This window comes from Serinus canaria, chromosome 20 (genome assembly GCF_022539315.1).
Source record: "Serinus canaria isolate serCan28SL12 chromosome 20, serCan2020, whole genome shotgun sequence".
NCBI classification, from domain to species: Eukaryota; Metazoa; Chordata; class Aves; order Passeriformes; family Fringillidae; genus Serinus; species Serinus canaria.
This window is the reverse complement of record NC_066333.1, coordinates 5,814,526-5,821,344: the sequence shown is the minus strand read 5'-3', so window position 1 is coordinate 5,821,344 and position 6,819 is coordinate 5,814,526.

The window sequence follows — 6,819 nt, the reverse complement described above, 5'->3', positions numbered from 1 at the left end:
TCTTCACTGATTCAATTGCCTTTTTACTGACTTGCCTGACTTACCTGCATGCTGGCATAGAGCACCACAGCTCCCTCAGTGTCCTCAGGCCAGATATTTAACATCCAGGAGAGACAGGGATAATGCCCAGATGCGACCTTAAGTGTTACTGATCCATACCAGGAATCCCTGCATCGCTGCTGTGCTTTTCAGCTCAGCAGGAGCTGCTTCCCAGCAGCCAAATACCCAGCACCAGATGTTTTGGTTTTTCATTGGAGGCCCAAATGGGGTTATTTAAGAAGGAAAAGGGAAAAAGAAAAAACTTCAGTGTGAAACCCAGCTCCTCCCTAGCTGGCGTGGCTCTGCCAAGCTCTGTTGTTTTACACAATTAGACACACTGCTGGCATCAGCAGCAAACTGCTGATTTAGATGCCATAAAAAGCAGCCAGCTTTCCTGGAGCTGGACATGAGCATTTTGCAGAGTGGGCGTTAAAGGCTTTATTTAGATCTCCGTGGCATCCAAAAGCCCATGGTGTACCTGGAAACCTTCTGGTTTGGCAGTCCTGAGCTGAGGTTTGAAACAACCCAGCAGCCACACTACAGTGACAGTCAACCCACCCTGACCTCGGGGCAGTGGGCAGGAGAGCAGGGGAAGCACAGCCCCCCCATGGCCTGCAGCACCCCAGGATGCACACATGGGCAGCACCTGGATTACCTCTTTGTTTTCTGTGATCTGGAATGTTTCAGATGCAGCACTGCCCTGTGTGCAGTCCATCCTCAGCCTTGTTGTGTGCACCCCATGCCTCTCTGTGGCTCCAGGTGCTGAATTTGGGGCTGCAGAGGACTTACAGCCTCACACCACCCAGCAGGGAGATGCTCAGGCATGCCTGGAGTCTTGGCCTCCTCCCTCTGCAGCTTGTACCTGTCCCTGGCTCCCATGGGAACACAAGAGCTTGGGTCCCCAGCATCCTCACCCTGGGCTTCCCAGGGAGCAGCACCTCCCTAAACTCCTTCTTCCCCAAAACAGGAACCTCACTGAGGGTAAAAAGCTGTAGACAGACACATCTCTGCATCTGGAACTGCTGTGGAAAAACCTGGAGAATATTACAGCATGTGCCAACAGCCAAGGGCTGGTGGAGGAAAAGGCTGGAGGACAGAAGAAGGGTGATCACATGGAGATCCACAAGAGATCCAAAAGCAAGTTCCTCCAGCAGGTGGCAAAGTCCTAATGTGCTCATTAGGTGTTGGGAGCAGTGGTACAAGACTCTACTGCTCCCATTTCTGGAAAATGCTCAAATATCTTACACAGCTCTGGGGGCACTGGGGGCTTCCCCTGTGCTGCTGCTGCTGCTGCTGCTGGGCCACCCCATCAGCCCACACTTACCATGCCCTGCACTCACCTCCCCAGCAAATCCACCCCAGCCCTAATGCACCTGAGGGTGAGATGCAAGAAAATACTTTAATCAACTCAAACAGAGGATGCCCCACATTTCCCCCAAAAGCATTTCCTCCCCCATCTACTCAGTGGAGAGCTGGAGGGTTGTGAAAGGATGGGCTGAAGCCTTTTGGTTGCTGCCTGCATCAGGAGTGTCCAGAGCCCTCAGCTCCTCAACTCACCCTCCTCCCTCAGAGGCTGGAGCATAATTCACATTTTATGAATGGAAAGCATCCTGGGTTATATTTAGCACCAAAGGGCAAGAGGAGCACTGCTTCTTGACTTCAGGGGCTTGGAACAAGCCTGCCTTGTTATGTTTACAGCACTTTGCTGGATGGAGAGGCCAAGAAAGCACTGAGTGGCTTATTCTTGCAGCCTGATGGATTGAGCAAACAGCCGCAGTAATTCAAGCCACATGGGGAAAGGGGAGAGGTGGCAGCGGCGGGCTGGGGGAGCCTCCCGGGGCTCCTGCCTTCCCCCACCGGCCGCAGGCTGCCTTTAATCTGCTTTTCTCAGCAGGTCCCACGCTGGGAACGAGGAGCTGTGCGCTCCTGCAGGGGACACTTGCCTGCCATAGGAACATACGCTCCACGCCACGCAGCGAGCCGGGAGCGTGGCAGAGCTGTTGATTTGCATAATCGCTGATTAACACAAATGTCTCGGACAGGCGCCAGCCAGCCAGTCGCATGTTCTCGCTCGGGAGCCGGCAACGTCTCTGCCGGATCCCACAATAACCCAGCGGGTGTCCGGGCAGGAAACACGGCCCGTCCCGCCGGCCCTGGCTCTGTTCTGTGCTCTGCCTGCAGCTTCTGCGGGTCCTCCAGGCAGCCAGAAACACGGCTGGGCATAAAATCGGGCATGAAAAAGCCATTACATGGCTCCAGGAGCTGGGGATTTAGGAGAAGCATCGAATGCTTTAGGGATGCACGGGGTAATCCATGTGTAGGATGTGGTGTGGCACCAGCATCTCCAGGTGATAGTGAGGCTTGAAGGCGATGGGGATCCCCTGCTCCCACTGTCCGGGGTGCCAGCAGCCCCACCACATCAAACAGCCACTTCAGGTCCCAGAGGAGAGCATGGCCTTTAAAAACATCAAGAAAATGAAATCCTGGATTTCCCGCCGTGACTCAACATCCCAGAGGAGCACTCAGCCCGTTTTGGTGTCTCCCTCCCCGCCTGGGCTGTGTCACTGTGCTGTTTGGAAGAAGCTGCTGCCATCTAGTGAAGCCAGCCCAGCCCCAGCCCGGTGATCACACGGACTGCCCATCGTGCCCGGGGCTCAGGACAGCCCGGGACACACGCTGGGCACCTCTGGCCACCGCCGGGGCTCATCTTCTGTCCAAATCAAAGGGTCTGGCTGCTTTCTAAACAGCCACTGCACTGCATTTTGCCCCACTTCACACAGCAGCTTTCCCCTTGGGCTGGTTGAGTGTTTTTCAGAAAGGGGAGGGTAGCTGTGGAGGGTGGGCACTGTCCCTGCTCACCCTGCCCAGCTGGTGACAGCGCTCCTGGCACTGAGGTGGCAGGTGGGCTGGCTGGCTTGTAGGGCAATTTATAACAACACCTGCAGGGAAACCAGAAAAGCTCTGTTAAAGCTGTGCTAAAGCAGCTCTGCAAACCCTGAGTGCAAGGGCTGGGTAAAGGGGGAGCTGGTCAGGGCCTGCTCCCTGACCAGTGGGGCTGCTCTGTACCAGAGGTGTTTGCCTCGGCAAGGACAGCCCCAGGGCAGGTCCCTCTGCTGTGCTGTGACTTGGTGAGCTCCCTGACAGGAGCGTGGCAGTTCTCCCAGGTGCCTGTCCATCCCCTGTGCAGAAGCACAGAGGGTAGGCCAGCATCACCAGGGAATGTGCACCTGGATGAGCAGCAGACACCTGCTGAGAACAGCCTGCCATCCCTGCTCTGAGCCCTTTGCCGGGGCTGTCCCTGCCCCACACCCCCAGGAAGCCTCCAAGAGGGCCAGGGGGCCCACAGCCCACACTTCTCAGTGCAAATATCTGCATCCTTGGCCATCAGGAGCAGGGGATGTGGGGATGCTGCTCTGCCCATCAGCCAGGGGAAAGGAGCAGGGAGAAGCCTTTACTTGAAAGCTGCCCCCAAGGTGTGGATGCCCAGGGCTGATGCAGTGCACAAAAGGGACTGAGCCAAGGGGCCAGTTACTGCATCACAAGCCATAAAATCTCTCTCCTACCAAGCCTGGTGCCAGCACTACCCACACACCCCAGTGGGGTCCCTGAGCCTCCCACCAAGGGCACTCCCAGCCCCAGCACTAGATTTGCACAGTGCCCAGAAACCCTGCGCTGATTTTATCCTTTTTCTGACAGAGTTATAAATTACCCAGCTGGGCCTCAGGATGCAAAACTATGCAGGGGCCAAAATAAGCCAAGCTGGGTTGCTGAGGAATTACAATTACCTGCTCAAGAGTCTTCAAGTGCATCGGGAGCTGCTCAGGTGTTTGGCCCTGCTGGCCTGGCTGTGAAATAAACCCAAAGAGCAGCAAGGACACAGTGAGGCACCCGGGGGTGCCTGTGGCACCAGCAGTGCCAGGAGTGGGTATTATTAGCTCTGAGATGGGTGGTTCAGAAGCAGAGACTGCCATGCTTCTGTGCCCACAGCCCTGGGCACTCAGCCCTGCCCACGCAGCCAAAAAGCCTGTGGAAAATTAGGCTTCCTTTCTGTCAGTGGTTTTGGATATTTTTCTTAAAAGCAAGCTGAAAACAAGCTAATTCCTGTCAAGCTCTGGGCTCCCTGCAACTCAGGGAAGGACCAAGCCCAGGGGCCAGCAGTGTCCCACAGGCCAGCAGTGTCCCCCAAGGCTGAAGCTAATTGATGGCCTGATTAGGGGTGGGGGTCATTGCTGGGCACAGCTCCCTGTGGTCAGCCCCACACTGCAGCACTGCTGGGGGCTTTGGGCATCCAGTGAGGGAGGGAGGGCACTGGCAATCTCCTTTCATCCTGCTCGCAAAAGAAACACATGCATAGTTTTATCAGGACTCACTAGGGAAGGAAAGTAGCTTTTTAAACAGCTTAAATAAACAACTGGGCTTGAAAACACGGCCCTGATTTCCGTGCACTGCTGCAGTAATTAGGGTGCAGACCAGGCAGGCAGTGACAGATCAGCAGTGAGAAGGAAAGGACTGCACACAGCTCCCTCCCTGTGAGGCCAGGGGGGATTAGGCATCAGCAGAGATGCCAATGGACGAGCTGAGCAGCACCCCTGGGTGCTCATGCACAGCCCTGAGGCTGTGGGGCTTGGCAGGAGCTTTGCCCAGAGCACTGTGAGGAGCAGGCAGGACCGTGCAGTACCAAGCATGGAGCACACTGGCACCCAGCTGCGTGGGGGTGCTGCCTGCAAGAACCCCCTGCCCCATATCCTACTAAATCAAGCCTCCTGCCCTGGCTGCTTTGGGCTGGGACAGCTTAGGGGTGAAGCCCCAGCTGTCCCACTGGTGCCCCTCACCTCTGCAGCAGATTTGGCCAGAGGCAGAGGGAAAGGCACTTCATAAACGAATAGCAAGAGGAGGGTGGGTGCCAAGAGGCAGGGTGAAATTTGCTCTTTGCTTCCTGTCTTGGGGTGCTCACCAGGAGTGTGGCTCTGGGAGAGGAGCCTCCCCACTGCAGCTGTGGCTCCCAAGGAAGCTGGGGATGCCCCCAGGGGTTTGTTCCCAAGCCCTGCCCAGTGTCACCAGCCCCGCTGGGCTGTTTTTGTGGGTGTGCACGGTCACAGTCCCCTCGCACTGAGCACTGACACGTGTGTGTGCCCACAGCCCCGAGCTGTGCTGGGGAGCGGGTGGGTTTGAAGGGCTCTTTGTTCCCCCGTGTAATTATACCTGAGCAGCGGAATAGGAACGTGCTGAAAACCCCTCTCTGGACCTTTCTGACGGAGCCGGGCCGTTCGGCTGCACAGTGGCTCCATTGTTCCCCTCCATGTGCCTCGAGCAGCCAGACCACCTCCTGCACCCCCGCTTCCCCAAAATAACCAGCCTGGGAGTAAAAACCAGGTATTTTCCCTCCAATACTGGGCAAAATGCCCCAAGCCACCGCCCTGCCCAGGGCTGGCAGGGCGACTCTGTGGCAGCAAGGGCAGGACCCGCAGGTCAGGCGGTGCCTTTGGCACAGGGGACACCCCCGGCACCCCGGACCTTCCCAGAGCCATGGAGACATCATGGGGACATCCATGGGTCCCTGCCCATGGCCAACCCCACGGGCGGAACAGAGAAGGGGGGAAGGCAGGGGGAGGGAAAAAAAGGGGGGGAAGAAGAGTGGAAAGCAAAAAAAAGAAAAGGAAAAAAGACAAACTCCGCATCCAGCAGGATTCACTACCATTACTGAGATCGCAGAATTCCCACCCGCGGCGGGGCAGGTCGGGCAGCCTGTAACCAGCAGGGACGGCCCCTAAAGATCCCCTTGGCGGTGGGAGCCAGCGGGAAGCCCCCTAAAGGTGCCCTGGGCGGTGGGAGCCAGCGGGAAGCCCCCTAAAGGTGCCCAGGGCGGTGGGAGCCAGCGGGAAGCCCCCTAAAGGTGCCCAGGGCGGTGAGAGCCAGCGGGAAGCGGGGCAGAGCCGGGGGCAGCGGGGCCCTGCAGTACCGGGCGTGCCCAGGAGGCGGCAGCAGACACGCGGGGAGCGGGACGGGCGGGGAGGGAACCGGGATAACGGGGGGGAACCGGGATAACGGGGGAAATTGGGATAACGGGGCGAACTGGGATAACGGGGGGGAACCGGGATAACGGGGGAAATTGGGATAACGGGGGGAACTGGGATAAAGGGGGGAGCGGGATAACGGGGGGGAACAGGGATAACGGGCGGAGAGGGGATAACGGGGGGAACCGGGATAACGGGATGAGCCGGGATAACTGTACTGGGGATAACGTATGAGTAATGGGAATAACGGTGGGACCGGGATAATGGGGGACTGGGATAATGGGGGGAACTGGGGTAACGTGGGGAGCCGGGATAACGGGGGGGGAACTGGACCCCCCCCCCCAAGGAGTCCAGAACTTTGGGCATCACCACCTGTACCGGGACTGGCACCAAGCAAGATGGGACAGAGAACAGGGGAGGAGGAACTGACAGGTTTTAGCCCCAGGTATCAGAACATTCTACAGCAAAAGCTCACCTGCACCCAGTGATACCAGAGGAAGGAAGGTTCTCACCTGGCAGACCTCAGCCCTAAGGACACCCTGCTCTGTTACCTCCCACACAGTCCCAGCTTATCCAGCTTGCTGGGAGCCCAGTGATGCCCCACTCCAGCCCCAGCGGGCAGAGCAGGGCTGTACCCAGGACTCCATCCCCTGGGCTCACCCAGACCCTGCCTGCAGCCACAGGGAGCCCAGCTGTGCACCTGACTCAGTGCCAGGGGGCTGGGGGAGGCTCATGGGATGCTCATGGCAAACACATCTCCAGGGTG